This window comes from Gorilla gorilla, chromosome 1 (genome assembly GCF_029281585.2).
Source record: "Gorilla gorilla gorilla isolate KB3781 chromosome 1, NHGRI_mGorGor1-v2.1_pri, whole genome shotgun sequence".
NCBI classification, from domain to species: Eukaryota; Metazoa; Chordata; class Mammalia; order Primates; family Hominidae; genus Gorilla; species Gorilla gorilla.
The window spans coordinates 30654439-30676518 of record NC_073224.2 but is presented as its reverse complement, the minus strand read 5'-3'; the positions used below and the strand labels follow the sequence as shown (position 1 = coordinate 30676518).

General features: G+C 40.3%; 1 protein-coding gene across 2 annotated transcripts in view; it reads left to right on the top strand.

Annotated features, from left to right (window-relative positions):
* Positions 1-4332: 4332 nt before the first annotated feature.
* The window catches only part of ESRRG (estrogen related receptor gamma), a 591615-nt gene continuing 573867 nt past the window's right edge, over positions 4333-22080 (top strand). For both annotated transcript variants that reach the window (XM_063708073.1, XM_019030557.4), the window contains exon 1: positions 4333-4704. The gene's annotated coding sequence lies outside the window, so the exon portion shown is untranslated. The remainder of the gene's footprint in view (positions 4705-22080) is intronic.

Below are 22080 nucleotides of genomic sequence, written 5' to 3'. Positions count from 1 at the left end.
ACATGGTTGTTGATAATTTCATCTTGGGGTCTGGTTGCAGTGGCTCATGCCTGTAATCCCAGCAACTCTGGAGGTGAAGACAGGAGGATTGCCTGAGGCCAGGAGTTTGAGACCAGCCTGGACAACATAGCGAGGCCTCATCTCTACAAAAAAGTTTAAAAAAATAGCTGGGCATGGTGGCACATACCTGTAGTCCTAGCTGCTCCAGAGTCTGAGGCAGGAGGATTGCTTGAGCCCAGGAGTTCGAGGTTACAGTGAGCTATGGTCAGGCCACTGCACTCCAGCCTGGAATACAGAGCCAGATCCTGTCTCAGATAATAATATTTTATTATTAATAAAAAATATAATAATTTCATCTCATATAAAAAATGGCAGTTTTGTAAAGTGTAGGGTTTTTATATGTGTGTGTGTTTTTTTTTTTTTGAGACAAGGGTCTCACTCTGTCACCTCAGCTGGAGTGCAGTGGCGCGATCACCGCTTACTGCAGCCTTGACTTCGGGGCTCAAGCAATCCTCTTGCCTCAGCCTTCTGAGTAGCTGGGACAACAGGCACATGCCACCATGCCCTGCTGATTTTTTCTATTTCTTGCAGAGACAGGGGTCTCATTACATTGCCTAGGCTGGTCTCAAAATCCTGGGTTGAAGCGATCCTCCCGCCTTGGCCTCCCGAAGTGCTGGGATTACAGGTGTGAGCCACCGGAAACCGTAGGTTTGAACATATTTTTGCATGGATTTTTTTTTTCCTGAGCTACCTTTAACTATACACAGGAATTAGAAACGTAAACTTGTCTAACTTTACCTGAGCTCTCCAGCATTTTTTTCGCATCCTCCAAAAAAACGAGTCTCACTCCAGGCTGAGTGTTCTTGCTCTTTCTCCTCTCTCACATCCTGTGTCATACTTGTAAGCTTGGAGCTGGAGGGACCTTGGAGACTGGTTCAACCCTTCCTTGTGCAATTAGGGAACTGAGGCCCAGAATGGTTAAATAATTTGCCAGAGGTCACACAGCGAGCAGTAGCAGCAGCTCCAAGATGAGATCACATATCTCCTGCCTATGGGTTCTTATTTGTTTTCCTTTATTTTTAAATGGAAATTTTAATATCTTGACAGTCAAAAATTCAAAATATAGCAGAGAAAGACTCATAAGAGCTATAAAGTCATAATAATTCAGTTTACAGTAGCTTTTCAAGTACTACAATTATACCTGCTCACCCACCCCACTCCCCATATGAAGTTCTACCTTATCACAGAATGCTTCCCTAAATTGTTTTCTAGGGACTGTCTAAAATATGGAGAAATTAGCTTGTCATTTCTTCAGCTGAAAGGATAACACTTTTGCTACATAAAACTTTTAATTTCTGTCAAATTGAAAAGTGGCATTCTAGGTCTCCATAAGGCAATTTTATGTCAATTAATGCATCAGAAGGTATTTAATGAGAGCCAGTGTTGTACTTAGCACTATGTTAGGTAAACTCGAAGAGAAAGCGGAAAAATGCATATTTGTTCAGAAAGGAATTGGGAAGTGAAGAGGGAGTCGAAAGCTTCGACACTGGGATCGCAGTGTGAGTCAACAGAGTGTATGAGATGAACAGTGGGTGACCAGCCTGACTGAACCATGGCTCAGTGATGCCAGTAGTTGGAAATAAGTTTGAATAGGTAGGTAGGTAGGTAAGCAGAGAGCCTGATAGCGAACACTCAGGGCACTTTAATTTGAACCCCATCTGTGTAATTTTGAGCAAATTACTCAACTTCTCTGTGCCTCAGTTTCCTTGGCACAGAAATGGGGATAATAATACTTCCCTTCCCATATTGTTGAGGTTTAATTAGATTTACAAGGTCTAAGCACGAGTAAAGTTTAGGGCATTGCCTTCTATGTCTTCTGTCTGCCTTAGTAAGCATTTTTATGCCCTTTGGTTTGGTTGGGAAGTGAAACTGAACATGCTCCAACAATATTAACTATTATATTTTGGGTGAAGCCGGAAAATAAAGACTTGAAAGTAGTCTGCAGAGTTTGAACTTGAATAAGCAACAGAGAGCGGTTCCTAGGCAGAGTTGGATTTAGAGAATCTCGGCTTAGAAAGGACCTATTCAAACTCCAGAGTTCTTGGGTACGCTGCCTCTACTCTTTGCTAGTTGCTCAAACATCTCACTCCTGGGGAAAGAAACCACTCGGCTGCCTGAACTGGCATGTGGAGTGGTGACAAACAGCATGGAAGACATTTGTCTGAAAAGAAAAAAGAACAAAACAAAATTGGATTTCAGAGGATTAAAGTTAGTCAAATTGTTATGGTTCTTTCGCTTTGTGGTGAGTCTTTAAAGGTCCAATTCCAAGGTTAATAAGTAAAAAAGCTGGAGAACCAGGATGGTAGATTGAATATTAATGAGTACCTCTTGGATAGTTACTGGAAAGTTACCAATAATGCCTATAGTAATCCCTCCTTGAGTTCTCAATAGGCCTTTGCCCTCTTTGGAAACATCTATGACTCTGGTAACATCTAAGCACCTGACAAGACTGCACCAATTCATCCTTCTGGCATGCCAAAGGGACAGATAAGCAAAGTGAGCCACAGAAGCTATGTCCAATTTTCAAGGTGGAGAGACACAGGCCAAGTTTTGGGATCTGGTCATCAGTCAATAGTCCTCCAACCCTCTTAGTCTAGTTTCTCCAATTCAGATCATCTGGTCTCTGCATAATTACAATATCTTCCCTGTGGAATTTGCGAATGATTCTTGGACTGTGACTCTAAAGGGAAAAGATCTAGTAAGTTACTTGCTGTTTTCATTAAACTTAGCCAGCCTCTCAAATAGGTAAACTATTTTTAAACCTTCGAGCAGCTGCAGATTATTATGGATGAATTCAAAAGTTTTTCTCTCAATCGGCTGTGCTTTTCAGATTCAAAACTCTCCTTGTGCTTAATTTTTTGCAACCTCGGCCTCTGCTGTCATCTTTTAGGAATTTGGAATTAGTAGAAACAGTGACTCCACCAATACATGATGGTGACAAAGGTCAACTACAGGCTCGGTGAAAATAAAAATTCCTAAACAAATGTTGTTACTCCAAATGGATAATTATTGATAAAGCAGAGCAAACCATTTGCCAAACCTGGTGCTAGATATTTATTTATCAGGAATATGCCACATGTTGGGTAATATACACAACATTATGATTAAGAGAAGCTACATAAAACGTACCAGACAATGTACAAATAACACAAATATGAGAAAAAGAAGTAATCTGTGCTTTACCTGTCATGTGGCCACACCATCTAAAAATGCATTCTCATATTTGCCGAAGTAAACGTTAAGGATTATTCTTGAGACCACTCCTACTGATTCTGAGCATAATTATAAAAATAACAGATACAGTGAGTAATTAGCAATAACATCTTTGTATTAAAAAAAAGTTTTCCTGCTGTTGTAGAATGAGTTAAATGAAACCTAGTTATCCTTCTTGCCCTTCCAGACTCCCCTGGTGGGCCAGATGCCCGCAGCCCCCCAAATTTTGTGATGTGTCAGTCGAGTTTCTCAACTAGGGGTTTGGGCTTCTCTCTGGGTCCCTTTCTCTCTATTTGTCTCTCGCTCTTTCTTCCCTGCCCCCTCCCCATTTTTAAAAGGCTTTAAAGAACATCTCTGGGAGACAAAAATAGCTCCAGTTGTGAGAGGCCTACACACCGGGAATGCAACTGAGAGATGCAAGTCAGCAAGTGCGAGCCGCGAACATGAGTGTCTGGCCCTGGGTGGATGCTCCTCGCTGTCTTGGTGCCGATTCTCTGCCTGGGCCCGGTGGGTAGAAGGGAAAATGGTTTTTCAGGGTTGGGAGGTGGGTTGGGTAGGTTTGGGATCCCTAGCCGAAGGAATGGAAACCCCAGCATTCGGGCTGAGGGGGCTCTTCCTTCCCCTCCCCCCACGTTTTTCAAATTTATTTTGCCCAGGCGGGGATTGGCGACGGTCAAAAGGGAGCAGTTGGCACTGAATGTCACCCTGAAGGTAAAATGAAAGACAAAAGATGAACGCATGCTTGCTTTCCGTTTGCAGCGGCTGCGGCGGCGGCAGGAGCAGCAGGATTTAAAGGGGAAAAAAATCACACGCATATGCACACATATATACACACCCAGAGGCGTCAATTATGCAAACGCAATAATGCAATCAAATCATGACAGTGCCGGGAATTTTTTTTAGAAAAATATAGATATTTATTTTTAAAAAGAGAAACGCATGCAAACAGAATCGTGCACATACCACGTAACCACCCGAGGAGAACCTGGCAGCCTCTCTCTTCTTCTGCCAAGTTATCATTGAGAAAACAGACAGGCATCATGACGTCCTGGGTCACAGGGAGTGCGGACCGACGCTACCAAGAGAAAAGGGAGGCGCCTTGGCGCTCCGGCTAGCCGTGGGCGCCCCTCTGCCCCTCGCAGCCCGGCTCGGTGAGTGCACAGCCGCTCGGGACGCGGACCCCGGGTGCCAGGCCGGCCCCGCGCCCGCGGGGGCAGAGCGGGGGGCCGTGCCCTTGCCACCGGAGGGCCGGCCAGCACCCCCTCGCCTGCCGAGGTCGCGGGAGCCCAGTTAAAGGAGGCGTGTGTAAGATGTGCAATGTTCCTGCATGGGGGTTTTGTAGACTTTCATAGCCAAAGAAACCGGCTTCGGCTTCTTTAAAATCCCCGACGACTCACCTGATTAACCTGCTGCAGTTCTGACCCTGCCAAGGTAACTGGTCCAAATCCTTATCATCAACATCTGGAGACAGACATTTGCATCTGGGGCATTCTTTATTTGCAGTCCTGGTTGAAATCTAGATTGCTACCCCCTTCCCCCTTCACTTGCTTATAGTCTCTTGGAAAAAAAAAAAGCAACCCCTCCCTGAATAACACAACCATAAGTACTGCCCACGTCTTGTAGACTTGCCTTACCATGACTGCAAAACTGTGAGCGTGTGTGCTGGAGACACAGATGAATTCTAATTGCAATTAGATTTGTTCTTTAAACACCCCTCCCATCCCCCTTCCTGGATAGAGACTTCAGTGCTTGGTAAAGTGGCAAAGAGTGAGGGCAGAGTTAGGGCGCTGGGAGGGGAGGGGTTAGGGTGAGGGGATATGGAGCAGGGGTCGTTGGGGAGAGGGTGGTGCCAGGAGTTGAGGACTGCTGTCATGGGCTGGAAAATCCTTCTGGTGATTGCTGCTGCTGTAGTCCTAGGTGTCTCCCTCCTGTCCTCTACGCTGCTTTCCCTCCCTTCTCTCTCCCCAACCCTTTCACCTTCCCGAGGGAGTCGCTGAAGTTGCACGGAGGTCACCCGATCATCATTTAACTTTTTAAACCATCTACCTCCTTCTACCCCTCAAGTCTGTTAGAGCCTCTGCAGGATAGACCCCTGCACCCCTTGTTTGGTGATGGGAGAGTCTCAGAGACTGAAAGACACAGAGGGCAAAGCTCCCCTCCTCCCTTTCTTTTCCCTTCCGGCAACCTTTTCCAAGCTGCACCCTCTCCCCATTTCAGAATCTTAATGAGCAATTCTGGAAGAGTCCGGAAGGGCCTGTAGAAACCCCCGCATGCCTCAGTGCTGTGGAATGATTATGTATGTGTTTATTTATTGTGCTTGTCTCAGTTATGTTGTGAATTGCCACATGGGTGTACTTATGTTAGGGAAGCACGTTTGCTATGTTTGTGTTGTAGTACCAGAACCAGTGGCCATGCAATAAGACACAGACACACACAGAAAGCAAATGATTTCACTAACATAAACCAGAGGGCAATGTTGAAAATAGCACTCTCTCTCTCTCTCAAAAAAAAAAAAAAAAAAAAAAAAAAGACAGGAAAAAAGAAATTCTCAGCATGTGGGTTAAGAGAAGCTGTTAGGTCCATATGACCTCCTACTACTTTCAAAACACTCCTGCTTAATACTTTAAGTCAAGATCAAGAGACCTGCGGATGTTGTGAAGTATGTTTCAGAGCAGCTGAATGACTTGGTCTAGTTTTGAAGAGAAACTCTCATTTGTTTCTCACGCTGCCCAAAGACCAAATAGGGGAGTGTGTTTGGAAAATGCCCAAATTCAGAAGCAGCAGGCGAGAGAAAAAAGTTGGAAATGTCTTAGAGAAAAAGACAGAAAAATGGGATTGAGGAGTGGTTTCAGGGTTCTCTCTCTTTTTTTTTTTTTCCTGTCCAGCAGATTTGATATTGTCAAAATGAGTTAACCAACCTGAGAAACAGTTCTGTCATTGTGGGAAAGAGAGGGAAATTTGAACATTTCTCAAATCCCGAGCTGAGGAATGCCTGACAGGAAGAAGAGACATGAAAACACTGATGGAGACGAAGTGACATTGATGGGGTTTCATCTCCTTCAAATAGAAAAAGAATCAAGTATATAAGGAAGCAGGCCTGGATGATCATTTAAGCGTACATTTGTCTGTTACACATGGCTTTGTTATTCTTACTAAAGCAATTCTCATAACTCTTTAAACTCGCATTAAGTAGAATTAAACGTGTGTATATCGAGAATGGTATCACACAGCACATAAAACTGTCCATTGACTGGGGTGATGAATGTAGATAGAAGATTGTTCCTTTTCTTTAATAAATCAAAATAGCATCAAAGTCCTCGTGCATGGTATATACTGAAACCTGCTGGTCTTCTTTACGGGGAATTGCCTGGGGAGCCAGGGGAGTTTGTGATGGGTGTTGCTTTAACAAAATAGAGCAGATCAATCGATTAGGTTTCCGTGTGTGCTGCTCAATTTATTCTGTACAATTTTTCCAGAAATTAAAAGGTTACCAAGAGAGTACCATGTTCCCATCTCTGACTGAGCACCACTTATTACCGCAACAGTATTTCAATATTAAGTGATCTTCAAGATATTTCAGCTTTCATTTTGAGTTCTGAATGTGAATCAGCATGAGAATGGCAGTGCAGCAAGATAAGGTATAACTAACCTGGCAGACAGCTGAAGGGCTCCTAGGAAAGTGTTGCTGAGAGGAATATCTGGGGCTGTTCTCAGTAACCTTGTTTACAGGGACATTTCAGTTGCAGCTAGAATTTTAGCGAAAGCCTGCCAGAGGTAATGGGCTTATGTTTGAAATGGATCCTAAGTGTCTCTTTCTTCTTCTGCACAGACATGCTATGCACCTTAGCTGAATACTCAAGACAAAACTTTTCTGATGCCCTATGACATTTTCTAATGCAGACAAATCCTTGGATAAGTGTGTCATAGGAAAGGGGGTTATTTATGAAGTTCTCCTTTTGTTTACAGATGTGTCAATACAAGTAGCTTTAGTCTTTTTTAAAAAAAAAGTCTTGTGTGCTTGACTCTGTTAGATGCAAAACAAACCATATCCAAGGAGGTTAAAGTATGCCTTACAGATTGACCTATGAAATTGGTTTCAATTAGACATTAAAGGTGTCATTATCCTAGTAAAGGGGATTTGTGATATAATATGGAAATTCTGTATTTGTTTCAAAATTGTTGGAAAAATGTGGGAATAGAAAGATTTTGAGGGAAATGCCAAAAGCCACATTAATGAAGAAAAACACTGTTGAGATACTTTTGAATAATAGATAGGTTATGTAATGGTCGACCACAAGATAAAATTTTTACACAGTATTTTTATGGCTTTAAATTGGCTGCATTGTAAACTAAGCTTACTACTCTATTAAGTCATTATACTTTTCAATTATTTAACATTTCTGGCCAAGCTATCTTCTGTGGTCTTTTTCTGTACACATCAGAAATGATGCGTACAGTAGTAGTTGTTTGTTGTTAGTGAGAGGACTTTGTGATGGAGCAAGCTTTAATTTAAACTTTTCGAGACAATATTATGCAGAATGCACAGAGGAAAAAGAATGTTATGGATATAATTTGAGCCCTATGAAATGGGGATAGCTACAGCATTGAAATGTACCTAATACAATTTGAGTTATTCTCACTAAGAAACCTTGATGGTATCTGCCTTCTAGGTACTGTGCTTTTGGAAATACTATATATCCATTTAAATGCAGATCTTCTCTTTTCTCCAGGGAGCAGTTGGTGAATCTTTCAATTGAACCACGGCTATGATAAAACCAACTGAAAATTTTTCCATGAACAATAGAGTCTGTCGTTTTGAAGTAATGATTATCAAGTTTCATAATATTGTGATTTTTAAAAATTCATTTAAAACATCTTTATAAAGTCAAAATAATGTACCGGGACTTCTTGTGCAAAGGAAGAAGTTTTCTCTTGTCACTTTGTTGTCAGTTTGTTAAAGCTGTGAAATGATACGGCTTTGCAATTCAGTTTTTAGGTTGGCACTGCCATCCCAGTAGAGTAAGTAGGCTTTAGGAATCAGAGCAAAGAATTATAAGTAAGTTCTATGTGTTCTCACCCTCTCATGCTACTGGATGAGTGTATGGTGCTGTAGGAGAGTTTAAAGATCTTTCTCGGCTGGGCATAGTGGCTCACTCATGTCTGTAATCCCAGCACTTTGGGAGGCTGAGGTGGGTGGATCACGAGGTCAGGAGATTGAGACCATCCTGGCCAACATGATGAAACCCTGTCTCTACTAAAAATACAAAAATTAGCTGGGTGTGGTGATGGTCACCTGTAATCCCAGCTACTCAGGAGGCTGAGGCAGGAGAATGGCTTGCACCCGGGAGGTAGAGATAGCAGTCAGCCAAGATGGCGCCACTGCACTTCAGCCTGGGGACAGAGTGAGACTTCGTCTTAAAAAAAAAAAAAAAAAAAAAAACTTTCTCCAGAACAATCTTTAGATAATTTTGAACCTAATCTGTAATACGACGTTTGTATTGGAATTAGTGGTGGTGCCAAAAGGGAGAGCCAGAGCCCCACGGGGCCTTCTTTTAAGAGATGATTGCAGAAAGTAACACAGCTTTTTGAAATAGAAGGTCAATACACACAGCCTTATGATTCAGAGAACTAGAAAAATTCTTGCAAACCTTGAAGCAAAAATTCTTGGTAGTATGTTCCTGATAAAAATTTGTGTGAAATTATTGCAACTCTTTATGTCTATCACACAGAGAAGGAAGTTTTCTTTTTCTTGGAGGTTAGATACCATTCATTTACTCATCCTTGATTCACAACTCATTGTGAAAGGCCACTCTCTCCTTAGCTTGCCCCCTGCACTGTATTGGGGATAAATCTCATCTCCCGTTCCTCTTGGACATGTATACCATATACAGATGTTTATTAGTATATTTATAATATTATGCTTGATAATACCTATAGTTGTGAAGAATAATTTATAGTTTTAAATCAGGCCTTTATTTATATTTTTATTATGAAGGATACTTTGTTCATTTAAACAAGGTAATGATCATAGTTATCACACACACAAAAAAGGTTGAGTGTGTTTGGAATACCTGTGGTAAAATGCAAGATACTGGGGAGTCAAAGATATTTTATTTATTTATATGGCTGTTTCTTATGGTGTATCTGCTAAAATAAATAACCTGGACACTTAAAAGGATGTTAACAAATGAATTTGCTCATTTTACTTTCCCTATACAAACAAATTTTTTTTAACTTGGACAATATGCATGCCTGACAGCGATTGTTTACTAGTTTGAAGATTTAAATTCAGGTTGCCAACATTATGTGAAGTATAGCAAAACTTTTGCATTCCTTTTCTGATAGATACTAATGGAATAGGATAAACCATGTTTCCAGATATCTGCGTTACAGAGTGGCTCATTTAAGTTTGGTCTCATTCTAAGATATATTAGATTAATAAGTCTGATTTTATGACCAGTGTAATTTATATTCACAAATACCTATTTTTATTAGCACACTTATAGGTTGTAAGCAAATCTCCATATATGTTAAATACTCACAACAAGAATAACTAATATTTGTATAGTGAGTTACAGTTTATAACCATACATTATCTACAAGCTGTTCTTTAGAAGAATATTTATTGCACTTTCTTCCTTAAGGAGGCAATCAGTTTTTACATTGTAAACATTATTTGAAAATATATCCTTTTGTCAGAGTTCTCTCCCTTCCTTCCTCTTTCTTTCCTGTTTCTCATTTTTTTTTAATCCATTCTTCCATTTTTCTTCTTTCCTCCCTTAATGGGGAAAAAGACCTAATGACTTTTTTTGGTGGAGCATGTATAATTGCTTATCATACATTTCTATGAAAGAAGTAGATGTAGCAAGCAATCCCACATGATTTTTGGAATATATCTTCTGCTCACCAGTGTTCTTGAGGAAAATGTAAGGTTGCAGAAATCATTTCATGCCCTGTATGTTTTCAAACATAAATCAGGAAAATTGTTAGCAAGTTATAGCTTTTCTTAGAGACTGTAGCTATAGTACTATAGTAAACATGGGCTATATATTTTTCCAAGTTATTATGTGTGGAGAGAAATCTGAAGTTGGCTATTTAGATGAACAGTTTAATTCAGTTATTAGAAATTCATTTTCTATTTAGTATGAACATTTATTTTCCTAATGTTGCAGAATTGGGATATAATACCTGATGATGCTTTGGCCCAATCACCTTCAAAGTTAGAACTGTGCTCTTTGTAGCTAATGTGCATACTAGCAGATGTCAGTCCTCAGCTAAAGGTCACTCGAAATGGTGCTAAGCTGGGTTTGTAGTATGAGCTAGTTACCCACTTCATCAGAGGGCAGTAGTGAACCTTTGTTTCTTCATTTCTAAAATGAAGGGGTTTGACTCCATGGTCTCCAACTTACTTCACCCCTGCGATTCTGAGTTTAGTGCATGATTGATAATGAATCAATCAATTAATCATAAGCCTATTTATTTCCTTTCTATAAACTAACTATTTACTTAAGTATGGCCCTACGCCATGACTAGAAATATTAGTATACAGAGTAGTAAATGAGCTCAGTATCTGTGGTTTGGAATGAAAGCCTCATGAAATTTAGAGTCTGGTTTGCATTAAAATTTTTTCATTGTAAATCAATTAGTAGATGTTTAAAACACTTTGTTTTTTTGGTCTTGCAGAAAACAATCCTAAATTCTGATTAGTTTCCTAGGCTAGACCATACAAGCCCATTGTTGCTTATTGGAGTGAAATAGTGTATTATCAGTGATGAACAAAATGTAAAGAACAGTTCTATTATGATACAAATGATAAGCATAATACAAAGGCAGTAAAACAGAATGATAGTTTATCATTTATCTAGACTTGCGATGGTTGATGTTTAAAAGAAAGCACATATAACAGGAAGTTTAAAAGAGACAGAAACGATTGCAGAGTATCTGAAGGGGATTCTTAGAAACTTTCGGGACTCTTTGAGGCTGGTTGCAAAGTATATGGCTTTTCTTTCCCTGATATACTGAAATATTAGCAGTACTTCTAAGTTTATCACTTGTGATAAGATGTGGCTTTTAACACCTAAATTCATTGAACAGGGGGAGTGAGGAAAAATGGAGATAGAAAAAAAGCTATTCTCTGAAGTAGTTGGCCAAGTTGTGAGAGAAGGAAAAATGGAAGCAGTTGGATGAAGAAGAGGGTGAGGTGTGTGTGTGGGGGGTGGGGGTGAGGGATGGGGATAAGGGTGGGGAATAGCCTTGTCTGTATTTAACTGAGGTGTGAGATGTGAAGCCAAAAGGAAAAAGAGGCAAACTAGTGCGTGCACATATCCCCTGAAGGGAAAGGACAGTGTGTTATGAGAAAAGGCTTTGGAATTAGAGCTCTCATTTCAAAATCTCTACTGGATCACTTATTGCCATATGATTTCGAGAAATTATTTAATTTTAATTCTTTGAACCTTTATAATTATAAAAATGTGAATAATAAAAGCATCTGCTTCTCAAGATGGATATGAGAGTTGAGTCAGACTCTTGGCTATAAAAGTGCTTATAAATGGTAAAGTTACTTGGTTTCAGGTGGTGAAGAAGAGTCATTGGGTCCACCAGTTCTCTGTGCTGAACAGATCTGGCCATTCTGAGGTGAATTTGCTCAGCTCCAGAGTGGTCTTTGGTTGGTACATTTCTTGTCTACTGTAGAACAAGCATTGTGGTTGGTACTTTACGTATTACTTCAGGGAGGAAGCAGGAAGTAGTTGCTGGGCACCTGCTAGTTTCTCCCTGAAGTAGTTGCAGGGCAGCTGGGCAGCTGGACATCGAAGATGGTAGTAAGACTGACAGTTCTCACGTATGCAGTGCCAGTGCTTGAGCATATTTACTTTCCCTTACAGATGGCCACAGCTTGTCTAAACAAACAAGTGACTGACTTTGGAAACAAAAACAATGTATTCAGTAATTCTGTTCTTTATCTCAAATATCGCCTGTCATTGGCACTTTTGCCATGACGTTGCTATTAATCTAAATTTCCTGGATTTTTGTTAAGGCTGAAGGAATCATTGTTTGGTAGTAAATACTTAGAAATAGTATTATAAATTCTATTTTAAAAGATGCCCAGGGTACAAGATTAGAACTAATGCACATAGTAAGTGCTGGGTGCTGTGGCTTACACCTGTAATCCCAGCTACTTGGGAGGGTAAGGCTTGTTGATTATTTGAGGCCTGGAGTTGGGATCTGCCTGGGCAACATAGCAAGGCTCCATCTCTAAAAAAATGCCAACCAACCAAACAAAAAGAACTAATGAATGTAATACATTCGTTGAAATCCAAGTTCTAGATACCATACATATGTCTTTTAAGAATATTTTTGGCCTGGCACGGTGGCTCATGCCTGTGATCCCAGCACTTTGGGAGGCTGAGGTGGGCGAATCACCTGAGGTCGGGAGTTCGAGACCAGCCTGACCAACGTGGAGAAACCCCATCTCTACTAAAAATACAAAATTAGCCGGGCGTGGTGGCGCATGCCTGTAATCCTAGCTACTCGGGAGGCTGAGGCAGGAGAATCACTTGAACCCAGGAGTCGGAGGTTGCGGTGAGCCGAGATTGTGCCATTGCACTCCAGCCTGGGCAACAAGAGCAAAACTCTGTCTCAAAAAAAAAAAAAAAAAAAAAAAAAAAAAAAAGAATATTTTTATCTATAATTCACTGATAAATGTCTAGTCAACTCTTCCATCAGAAATGGGTTACATTTTAATGCATAAAATGAAGCAGTAGATCAATAATTATTTAAGAAATTTGAGCTGTTTGTACAGATTATATATGTATAAAAAGCAAACTCTACCCAAGATTGCTGGATACTGTGCTCTGATTTATAAGATAATGATCAACAAAACTCTACACTTTTGTGAACTGTTAAACCTAGAAACTGGGGCCGGGAGCGGTGGCTCACGCCTGTAATCCCAACACTTTGGCAGGCCGAGGCGGGCGGATCACGAGGTCGGGAGATTGAGACCATCCTGGCTAACACGGTGAAACCCCGTCTCCACTAAAAATACAAAAAATTAACTGGGCATGATGGCGGGCGCCTGTAGTCCCAGCTACTCGGGAGGCTGAGGCAGGAGAATGGCGTGAACCCGGGAGGTGAAGCTTGCAGTGAGCCGAGATCGCGCCACTGCACTCCAGCCTGGGCAACAGAGCGAGACTCTGTCTCAAAAAAACCCCCAAAAAACAAAACAAACAAACAAACAAAAAAACACTAGAAACTGGAGTGGACCCAGAAATCAAGAGATGTCTTCGGGTCAGGCTTGAATTAAAAAGTGAATATTTAATCACTTTTGCCAAAATTCATCAGGGCTTCAGTGTACAGGATACGTGCTAAACAAATGAAGAAAACAATCTTCAGGGAGTTTGATGATGAGTCAGTGTTAAGAACTTTGACATGTATATAATGATTTGGAAGTAATGACATAGACAGCATGAGCACTGGAAGACCACATATAACTTCCAAACCATCATTTATTAAAGGGTTCCAGCTTTCTGTGAGGACGATTTTGGGTAGTAAAATTGACCCAACTTGAGTTTTTTTCAATTTAGGAAAATTTATTAAACAGGTAATATCTTTAACATCATGCTAGGCCTGTTTGAGAATATAAAGTAATTTTAAGATATAGTGCCTCTCTTTAAGGGACTTATGCTACCTGCAGGGAAGTGCATTATATGTATACGTGACACTGTGAAGATAACAAGTATAATATCTAATAATGCAAAATATGAATGCTATGTGGTCAATTCATATATATTTATATATATCTTAAAGAGAACTTGACAGAATCAGAAAGCTTGGATTGATGTTTAGGCTGCAATTTACCAGCTGTGTGACCCTCACTTTCAAGCCAAAGTTTTCCCATTAGTAAACTGGGTGTAGCTTCATCTATCTCATAGGACTGTTGGAAGGATCAAATGAAACAGAGCATTTAAACAGAGACTGCACAAATTATGGGAGGGAAGGAGGAAATATATAACACTTGTGAAACTGCACTTGAGGGTAGAGACCATGTCTTAATTGACTTTGTGTCCCCAGTGTCTGGCACTGTGCTTGGCTCTGAGAGGAGGCTCAGTAAATGTTTGTAAATGCATGCGTGCCAGGCGCTGTGGTAAGCCCTTGACATGTGTTATTCTTTAAAACTTCACAAAAAATTGTGTATGGTAGTTATAGTGTCTCCATTTCACAGATGAGGAAACAGAAGTTTGGAGATTTTTAAGCAACCTCCAACCTCATGTAGGTAGAAAGTGGTAGAGATAGGAAGTTAGAGCTACTTGGCACCAGATCCCAGAGTCTATTCATTACATTATGTGGACTCTCAGACGTAAGGGAATTATCGTTATTCCTAAACAATAGCATGGCCAAAATGAAAAACAAACACCTTGGATAATTCACCAATTGCCCAGGCAGCTCCTGGGCTGGCTTTCAGATAAGTAAGGGAACATTCTCCCGAGCTGCCTGACACATTTAACATGGCCTTTTGTTAAACTGTCAGTTCTGATTTCTGGCCTTTGAAGTAAAAAGCACAATAGTGAAAAATACCATATAATATACCATAACCTGGACTTGTCATAGAGACAGAAGAGAAAGGAAGGGCAGTGAGGAACTCACAGTTAATGAAGTGGTTAACCAATGACTTGGATTAAGTTTGTTACTGGCACTAGCAGCCGCCCTTACCTTCTATCTCTGTCTCTCTCTTTTTCTCTGTCTCTTACTCTGTCTTAACTTTCACTACTACAGTTGGTAAGGTCTAGAATTTTCACTCTCTTCTATGTTAAGGATGATAATAAAGAAGGTGATTCCACTGCTAAACAGTGGAATATTTCACGTTCTTCATTGCTTGTCTGTTCCTAACATCTCTATAGCTCATTACAATAGTTGGTTCTGTTGAAGTTTTGCAGCCATCCCCAGTTTCTAATGAACAATACTAAAATGGCCCCTGACAACACAGTAATGTTAAAACTCCAGCCTCTGCATTGGGAGACAGAATGCAGAAGTTGATACCAGACTACCCGATCTTACATTATTTTGTCCTCAGTTTATTTCTGAGGAACAACAGAGGAACCTTACATACAAAGGTTTCTATAAGAAGCAGAGGGAAATGCATGTTAAAAAATCCTGATTCATTTTAAAGCTTCTGTTAAAATATAGTACACTGTAGGTCAGGACAGCAGAGACAGGAACTACGTATAAGTCCCGAGAATACCTCACACTGTTGTCAGAATCCAGCCAGTAACAGTGTGTGGTTTCCCAGGGACTGTGCTAACATACCTGAGATGAAACCTGGTGGGGAGATACTTTCCACATTCCTTTCTGACCTGTGGTGAGTCTGCTGGGGTGAATTGTGTGAAGTTGTCAAAGGTTGCTCTGCTCTCCAGCACTTGGCACCAGCTCCGCTGAAATGTGATGCCATTGGTTTTCAGTAAAGGTTCCTTTCTGCAGGGCTGCAAATACAGATCAGCTGCTACTGTGTATACACAACCAGGGAGCAAATCAACCAGCACATTTAAAGCAGCCTTTTTAACCCTGAGACTTTCCAAGATCTTCTCTTCACACAGGAAGTTTCCTTCTCTGTTGTCAGATTTAGCACTGTGCTCTTGTCATCAGATCCGAGCTAGGCTCCCTGCTGCACGGTAGAGAGGCTTCCTTAAGACATTTGTCCTTGAAACTGCACCAAACTCTTGGAAGAACCCAGAACATGTGAGTATGTATGATTTAGGCAGCAATAGTACAGGGCAAAGCTGCAATCAACCATTATACAATATCCGATTAGCAGTGCAGGAGGGATTTTTCCGACGTTATGTTACATTCATTTTCAATTCGTTCTGAGGAAACAAATCAATTCTAGCTTCTGATACAGTGACTTTGCAGTAGATGGGGTTGTAATATGTTAGCTTTAACTATTTGCTGTTCTCATTTAGCATTTAGATGTGACTTGTGGGACAATTACTGTGGGCATTAAACTATAAAACTTCTAAATTTTTATTAGGAATTGTAATTGTTGGTCATGTCCATCTTGAGAAACAAGTTAGCTTTGGGGAATGTTTTTAAAGAATTAACCACATAAATTCATGGACAATAGAATGAATTTGTACTGTTCTTGCTCTCAAAACATATTAGTTTGCAGTTTTAATTTACTCATAAAGAGCATTCCACTGAGGTTTTGTCTTAATTGAATCCTACCCAGTGCTGTCTGTTTGGTGTTTTACTGTCTTGTATATAGCTGTTTAAGTTACTTTGCTAGGATTGCAGTCTGGTTAAACCTGTATTTAGCCACTACCTAGATTCTAAGGACATTCAGGTCAGTAAATGCTCACAGAATTTTGGAAAGTGGTGGATTTGTTTTCAAGGGTGGTTGTATTACCCTTGAAAGCTTTTTAGGTGCACAATGTGAATGGCTGTCAGATGGAGACTACAGGCTGAACACTCTGAGGCTCTAAGTCAAATCTCGGCTTGTCCACTTTCATAACTCCAATTAACTCCAACCAATAAAAGCCCATGCCCCCTTTCTATCAATTTTTAATATGCAACAATACTTATGTTTATAAGATTAATTTCTCTCAGATTAGTCTGATTGATAGCTGGATTGTGGTTTCTTAAGAGCTTGCTCCCTGAAACCCACAGCAGAGCTGCATTCCATTTAACTAGTGAATGTAAAAACGGGTAACCATGGATTCAGCCACCACTAACTGCCAGTGCAATGACTTGTTGTAAACAATACAAATGAGCCAGGAGAGCAGAGGCAACCAGACATGAAATGATTTTAATAGAAATTACGGTAAAAGGTCATGTGATTTGGTATCAGCTTCTGTTCAGTTTTAAAGGGAAAGTCTTTATTTTCTCCCCCTTCTTCCCCCCTTACCTATTTCCAACCAACCCAAGTAGGTAACTCCACAAACTTGGCAGGTCCCACTCTGTGCTTCCATGGAGAAGGGCGGCCAATGTGATTCTGGGCAAAGTGTGGTGACTTGTGGATTTTCACTGGTAAGTACCCTTATTTTAGAAACAAAAAGGAAGTCTGTATTTCAGGGCTTCCTTTATGGAAGGTCAAGCTAATTGCGTACTAGAAGTTCTCAAGTCTTGACATAAGAGGAATAGGTCATTTCGTTCCTTAGCTTTTAAATGGTACAACTGTCTTTTCTCTCTCTCTCCCTGTCTCCAGATTAATTCGTAAACTCGGTCTTTCTGAAAACTGTTATTTGCTTTAGAAACAACTTCTACCATATGGTAATAAGCACTTGCAGATAACTGTGAGAAGTGCTGTGTCCTAACTTCAGAGTTTTCATCCACCCAGATATTTTCTGAGTTCTACGAGGACCAGATATCACAATAATATTTGCATTTCTCTGGTAGAGGTGGTTTCAGTGTGTGAAAATGATTGTATTCATAAATTTGCCTTCAACCGAGAAAAATGAGCAAATTGTGCCTGTGTTAAGTGCTAACCTCGTGGTTTGTTTGGTGTGCTGTTATCTGCTATGCTTATTTTAAAAACTAAGTGAGGAATGTCTAGTAGCCAAATCTGGGGGGAAAGGGGACACTTGGAAGCATAGCCTTGTCTTTATCCAGATTTGGAGGTGGATCTAGTCAGTACACAGCATGCATGCAGGAATGAAGATGCTCAGAGTCACAGTCTCAAGGAACCACAGGCACTTTAAGCAAAGGACTCTATCTAGGTGTGCTGAGCTTCAAGGTGAAACAGACCTGAACTGGTTTCTTGAGCCATACCTCCTTCCACATACAGATGGTATAAATAATTGCATCATCCTGGAACAAAAGATAATGTCTCTTTTAACTCCTTTTAACATATAGATTCTTCTGAATAGATGCATCATTGTACATATACAGGTGTCATACTGAATGATAGAATTTCAGGTGTGTATTTTTCTATTAATACCTCTACTCTAATAGAACCAATCAGCACATGAAAAAGCATGAGGGTTATAATTTAGAAGCTCAATAAAATGTAAAAGCATCAACCCCCTCTACATACACTCCAGATTTTATCTGGCAAACTCTTTGTTTAGAACTGTAAGTGCTAAGTGTTAACATAGTGCTTATATTTAAGCTTTTTTTAAAATCAATCTTTTTAAGATGTTGGAGAGCCTCATTGCATGCTTAGATTGAAAAAATGTTTCAGAATATCATGGTTAATACTGTGATCTCATGGTGTGTTTTCTATTCTAATACCAGCTATGTTTATCAAAAAGATATAAAAGAATAGACTCTAGTAATTAATGTTGGGGGGGGGAAGGAGCAATTTGAAGCAAGTGTGGGAACACCAAGTATAAGTGGAGTTTGGGGTAAAATATAATAAAAATATGCTGTTTTTACTTTTCCTCACCTTGATTCTCCAAGCTGAAAGATAGGACTAAAAGTGTTAGGTACAGGGTGATTATGAAGCATAATATTCAGAGTCAGACATGGGTTGGGGTTTTGCTCTGGACCTAACCATGTTTAATATTTTTAGGCAAAGTGACTTCACCTACCTGACCTTCCACATTCTCATCTGTAGAGTGAGGGTAATAATGTATACCAATGTTGGCTGAAAGAGTTACATGAGATAACATATGGAAAGTATTCAGCAGTGTGTCTGGCAGAGTAAGTGTCCAGTAAACTGTTGCTGGTTTCATTATTATCTTGACCCTCGAACAACATGGGTTTGAACTGTGCAAGTCCACTTGTGGGTAGATTTTTTTACAACCTAACACCGATCAAAACTACAGTGTTTGTGGGCTGTGAAACCCATGTCCAGAGGGCTGACTTTTCGTGTACATGGGTTCAGCAGGGCTGATTGCAGGACTTGAGTATGTTTAGGCTTTGGTATATGCAGGAGTCCCGGAACCAATCCCCAGGGATACTGAGAGATGACTGTATTTTTGATTAAGGAAAAATATCATCAAGTAGAATCCTGTTCTGTGTGCTTCACAGAGAAGGACACTATTCACACCATTGTTTGGTCCTGTCATAGTGACAACTGTACATCACAGTAGCATTCATCACTTGGGAGATGGTGATTCATTTTGTAGCATAGTATAGTGTTTTACTTTTAAAAAGTATGTTTTTTGAGATGCGGTCTTTCTCTGTTGCTCAGGCTGGAGTGCAGTGGCACAATCATAGCTTATTGCAGCCTTAAACTCCTGGGCTCAATTTTTTAAATGTTTTGTAGACATGGCGTCTTGCTTTGTTGCCCAGGTTGTTCTCGAGTTCCTAGGCTCAAGCTGTCCTCCCACCTTGGCCTCCCGAAGTGCTAGGATTACAGGCATGAGCCACTGCACCTACCCTATATAACATTGTTATTAAAAACCAAAAGTAACATTTATATTCATTATTTTTTAAATTTTCATACAAATTACTTAGAAAAACTAGTTGAGTTTTTTTTTTTTGGGGGGGTGGATTTCTGATACTATGAGTATTGAGGCTAAATGCACATTTTATGTGTGATTCTATTGGTAGGGTCAAGGCAGAGGGACATTTAAAGGGATTCATGGCTGGGCGCGGTGGTTCATGCCTGTAATCCCAGCACTCTGGGAGGCCGAAGTGGGTGGATCACCTGAGGTCAGGAGTTCGAGACTGGCCCAGCCAATATGGTGAAACCCTGTCTCTACTAAAAATACAAAAAATTAGCCAGGCACGGTGGTGTGCACCTGTTAATCTCAGCTATTGGGGAGGCTGAGGCAGGAGAATTGCTTGAACCTGGGAGGTGGAGGTTGCAGTGAGCCGAGATTGTGCCATTGCACTCTAGCCCGGGTGACAGTGTGAGACTCTGTCTCAAAAAAAAAAAAAAAAAAAAAAAAAAGCATTCATAATTACACTAATCCTAAAAGCTTTAAAGTAGGGGTTCACAAAGATAATCATATATTCTAAAAAGCAGTAATAATGAACAGACTGGTAAGTATGGAGTGTATATGCTACCACAGATATATTTCTTGCGAGTATTGTCTACATGTTCACTGTGTCTTTTGCCCTTCTTGAAATCTAAGGGTTTCATTCTTTCATTCTTCTCTCCTGTCCCTCCCTTCTTCTCTTCTCTCCCCTTTTTTCCTTCGCTCTTTTCTTTACTTCTCTTTCTCTCTTCCTCCTTTCTTCCTTGTTTTCTCCCTCCTTTTCTTTCTTCCTTCTTTCCTTCCTCCCTTCCAGCTCTTATGTATTGTCCCAGCTACATAACATTTCATTTTCACTTGTGAATCAGAGGGTTCAGGGGATGAAAAAAGAAGGACAGGAGACCCACAGTCTTTTGATGCCAGCCCTGGTTTTATAAACGGAAACTTTAAGAGGAGTCAGAAAAATCCGTTTTTCTTTCTCCTGCTATTGAACAGGAGAGCCACATTTGAAGTGACCTGCAGACCCCAGGGAAGCCTTGCTCAGTAACTATTTGTTGATTCATTGATTAAACGGCATGGAGAGAAGGGGCATCAAGCACGGAGATCCCCTTAGTAGTGAAAGCTTTGAAACCCCAAGCTGCAATGTGCAGTAGGATGGCTTCTCTGTGACCTTCCAACAACTAATCTCCTTTAAGAACTGAATCAAAGCAGTTAAGAGATTCTGTCAGATGGATTTTGCCTACAGTTGGGTTTTTGGCAGTTGCATGTAGAAGGCAATACGTTCTTCATGAGGATTTTTTTTTTTTTTTTTTTTTTTTTTTGTCCAGAAAGGAATGAAGACAAGGTGCCAGCAGAGATCTCTAGAGAGAGACTCTTATTTAGCCATGGTACTATTCGGGCAGAGACAGCTGCAAGGTGGATGACTTTCTCACACTTCCCAGCCAACCTTCTTTTTAACCACCCTTGTCTGATGCTCCAGTCAACAAGCACATCAGTGCAGTGGGCTTCTCTCTACAATCTTCTTTCCCAAGGGCAGAGAACATGCCCTTGGGAGATATCATATGACTGGATATCATATGAATGACAATGGGTATTTGTCATGTTTTTCTAGGGAAATCATAGCATGTAGCAGGCTAGAGATGAAATTCCTCATTTTAATAGATAAATAAGTTGCCAACACAACACATGAGCTGCAAAACCAGGGCTATGGCTTGCGATTTCAGATTCCCAATCTAGAACTTCGTTGAGGGCTTCTGCTTTCTAATAAATAGATAACAGAAGAGACAGCTTGTGTCATAGGAGAAAACACACACACACCCCCAGTTTAGAAAATAGTAAAACTATCTTAAATGGACTGCTCAAAAGAATCATTATAGGTCTGGTTCAAATCCTGAAGCTGTAATTTCAAAATTCCACAATACTTGGGAAAGATGCTTAGCCATTCTGAGCAGTGGTTCCCTTTGTCGTAAAGCTGGGGTTAAAATAACTATAATGTCTATATTTTAGGCCTATTTTGAGGATTAAATAAGATTATATATTTGAAATGCCTATTCCAGTGATTAACACAAAATAAATACCAGTAATATTATTGTACTCTTCTTTCCCTCTTCAGGTCAGTGGTATATGGTAGAATTATGAGAAAAGTCTTATAAGTATGCCTCTGGAATAGTGTAGCTCAGTGGTTTTCAACATTTTCTTCTGCTGTAACACATACAGAAAACATATGTGAAGAATCACCACATCCCTGGCATAGAGTGATCAATATATAACAATACGATGGTGGTGATGATAACTGTGGTGGTGATGACAGAGGTGCTGATGCTGACGGGTGACATGCTCATACTGCAGATGAGCACTGGACTCTGAGTAATTCCAGAGCTTTAGCTTGGATTGCACTGCTTTCTTTTCTACACTAGAGAGGAAATCAGAATGTTACTGAACATCAATAATTACATTA